At 55.9% G+C, this 3,203-nt stretch overlaps 3 non-coding genes across 3 annotated transcripts in view; all 3 read right to left on the bottom strand.

The window, feature by feature from the left end:
• Positions 1 to 333, bottom strand: part of LOC126443920 (large subunit ribosomal RNA) — a 4,225-nt gene extending 3,892 nt beyond the window's left edge. The window contains exon 1 of the ribosomal RNA XR_007582283.1: positions 1 to 333. This exon is cut by the window's left edge and continues 3,892 nt beyond it. This is a non-coding gene — a ribosomal RNA (large subunit ribosomal RNA).
• A 188-nt stretch (positions 334 to 521) lies between these two features.
• LOC126443896 (5.8S ribosomal RNA) lies at positions 522 to 676 on the bottom strand. Its single transcript, XR_007582262.1, has one exon. It is a non-coding gene; the product is annotated as a 5.8S ribosomal RNA (ribosomal RNA).
• Positions 677 to 1,029: 353 nt separating this feature from the next.
• On the bottom strand, positions 1,030 to 2,934 carry LOC126443914 (small subunit ribosomal RNA). Its single transcript, XR_007582278.1, has one exon. It is a non-coding gene; the product is annotated as a small subunit ribosomal RNA (ribosomal RNA).
• Between the last annotated feature and the right edge of the window lie 269 nt (positions 2,935 to 3,203).

Raw genomic sequence — 3,203 nt, 5'->3', positions numbered from 1 at the left:
AGTCTCAGATGGAGTTTACCACCCACTTGGAGCTGCACTCTCAAGCAACCCGACTCGAAGGAGAGGTCCCGCCGACGCTCGCACCGGCCGCTACGGGCCTGGCACCCTCTACGGGCCGTGGCCTCATTCAAGTTGGACTTGGGCTCGGCGCGAGGCGTCGGGGTAGTGGACCCTCCCAAACACCACATGCCACGACAGGCGGCAGCCTGCGGGGTTCGGTGCTGGACTCTTCCCTGTTCGCTCGCCGCTACTGGGGGAATCCTTGTTAGTTTCTTTTCCTCCGCTTAGTAATATGCTTAAATTCAGCGGGTAGTCTCGCCTGCTCTGAGGTCGTTGTACGAGGTGTCGCACGCCACACCGCCAGCCGGCTGTGCACGCTACCGAGTAAGTACCGGTATGCGAACCGCCAGGCGACGGGCGCGCATCGCACGTTTAAGGAGACGCGGCCGGCCCCACAGGCGGCCACGACACTCCCAGGTCTGCGAAGCGGGGCAAACGCCGCGCGCTTCAGTATACGTAGCCGACCCTCAGCCAGACGTGGCCCGGGAACGGAATCCATGGACCGCAATGTGCGTTCGAAACGTCGATGTTCATGTGTCCTGCAGTTCACATGTCGACGCGCAATTTGCTGCGTTCTTCATCGACCCACGAGCCGAGTGATCCACCGTCCTGGGTGATCTTTTCATAGTTTCCACCATCTCTTTCGAGACAGTTGCATAGGCGGGACTGAGGCGTGTGGCGGCCCTGTTCCAGCGTTCAGTGTCCAACGGCCTCACGGCCGATGGGCGTCGTACGGCTCCACACCGGAGCGGACAGGCAGTCGGGCGAAAGTCATTCAAAACCGGCGCCAGGCGCCAGGTGCCGCAGGCCAGCCGCTCCAGCGCTTCAGCGCTCGTACCACACAACATTGCCGTTAGTTTTGAGACGAACGCGTGGTTCCGCACGCGGCGCACGGCTACTGCGAGCCGTACAGGTAGCTGCGTGTTGCGCGACACGACACGCACATCGAAAGACATGCAGTCTAGTCGGTAATGATCCTTCCGCAGGTTCACCTACGGAAACCTTGTTACGACTTTTACTTCCTCTAAATGATCAAGTTTGGTCATCTTTCCGGTAGCATCGGCAACGACAGAGTCAATGCCGCGTACCAGTCCGAAGGACCTCACTAAATCATTCAATCGGTAGTAGCGACGGGCGGTGTGTACAAAGGGCAGGGACGTAATCAACGCGAGCTTATGACTCGCGCTTACTGGGAATTCCTCGTTCATGGGGAACAATTGCAAGCCCCAATCCCTAGCACGAAGGAGGTTCAGCGGGTTACCCCGACCTTTCGGCCTAGGAAGACACGCTGATTCCTTCAGTGTAGCGCGCGTGCGGCCCAGAACATCTAAGGGCATCACAGACCTGTTATTGCTCAATCTCGTGCGGCTAGAAGCCGCCTGTCCCTCTAAGAGAAAAGTAATCGCTGACAGCACGAAGGATGTCACGCGACTAGTTAGCAGGCTAGAGTCTCGTTCGTTATCGGAATTAACCAGACAAATCGCTCCACCAACTAAGAACGGCCATGCACCACCACCCACCGAATCAAGAAAGAGCTATCAATCTGTCAATCCTTCCGGTGTCCGGGCCTGGTGAGGTTTCCCGTGTTGAGTCAAATTAGCCGCAGGCTCCACTCCTGGTGGTGCCCTTCCGTCAATTCCTTTAAGTTTCAGCTTTGCAACCATACTTCCCCCGGACCCAAAAGCTTTGGTTTCCCGGAGGCTGCCCGCCGAGTCATCGGAGGAACTGCGGCGGATCGCTGGCTGGCATCGTTTATGGTTAGAACTAGGGCGGTATCTGATCGCCTTCGAACCTCTAACTTTCGTTCTTGATTAATGAAAACATACTTGGCAAATGCTTTCGCTTCTGTTCGTCTTGCGACGATCCAAGAATTTCACCTCTAACGTCGCAATACGAATGCCCCCGCCTGTCCCTATTAATCATTACCTCGGGTTCCGAAAACCAACAAAATAGAACCGAGGTCCTATTCCATTATTCCATGCACACAGTATTCAGGCGGGCTTGCCTGCTTTAAGCACTCTAATTTGTTCAAAGTAAACGTGCCGGCCCACCGAGACACTCAATAAAGAGCACCCTGGTAGGATTTCAACGGGGTCCGCCTCGGGACGCACGAGCACGCACGAGGCGGTCGCACGCCTTCGGCTCGCCCCACCGGCAGGACGTCCCACGATACATGCCAGTTAAACACCGACGGGCGGTGAACCAACAGCGTGGGACACAAATCCAACTACGAGCTTTTTAACCGCAACAACTTTAATATACGCTATTGGAGCTGGAATTACCGCGGCTGCTGGCACCAGACTTGCCCTCCAATAGATACTCGTTAAAGGATTTAAAGTGTACTCATTCCGATTACGGGCCTCGGATGAGTCCCGTATCGTTATTTTTCGTCACTACCTCCCCGTGCCGGGAGTGGGTAATTTGCGCGCCTGCTGCCTTCCTTGGATGTGGTAGCCGTTTCTCAGGCTCCCTCTCCGGAATCGAACCCTGATTCCCCGTTACCCGTTACAACCATGGTAGGCGCAGAACCTACCATCGACAGTTGATAAGGCAGACATTTGAAAAGATGCGTCGCCGGTACGAGGACCGTGCGATCAGCCCAAAGTTATTCAGAGTCACCAAGCAAACGGACCGGACGAGCCGACGATTGGTTTTGATCTAATAAAAGCGTCCCTTCCATCTCTGGTCGGGACTCTGTTTGCATGTATTAGCTCTAGAATTACCACAGTTATCCAAGTAACGTGGGTACGATCTAAGGAACCATAACTGATTTAATGAGCCATTCGCGGTTTCACCTTAATGCGGCTTGTACTGAGACATGCATGGCTTAATCTTTGAGACAAGCATATGACTACTGGCAGGATCAACCAGGGAGCTGCGTCAACTAGAGCTGAGCAGCCGGCCGCCCGGGAGTGTGTCCCGGGGGCCCGCGCGAACACGCAAGCGTCCGCTCAATTATTCTGCAAACAGGAGGAGGCTGAGCTCCCCTGCACAACACACCTCGAAACCCTCTCAGGTCCCGGCGGCGCGCAGCGCCGTCCTAAGTACTTGGTCGGGTTCGAGAGAGGCGCAATCGCCCGGAGTTAGGCGAGTAGACGCTTTAGGTGCGACCACCCGTGCTCCCAACTGAGCTTGCCGCTGCC

Source organism: Schistocerca serialis, unplaced genomic scaffold, assembly GCF_023864345.2.
Source record: "Schistocerca serialis cubense isolate TAMUIC-IGC-003099 unplaced genomic scaffold, iqSchSeri2.2 HiC_scaffold_205, whole genome shotgun sequence".
NCBI classification, from domain to species: domain Eukaryota; kingdom Metazoa; phylum Arthropoda; class Insecta; order Orthoptera; family Acrididae; genus Schistocerca; species Schistocerca serialis.
Note: the sequence above shows the minus strand (reverse complement) of the source record. Positions and strands in the feature narration are given on the sequence as shown.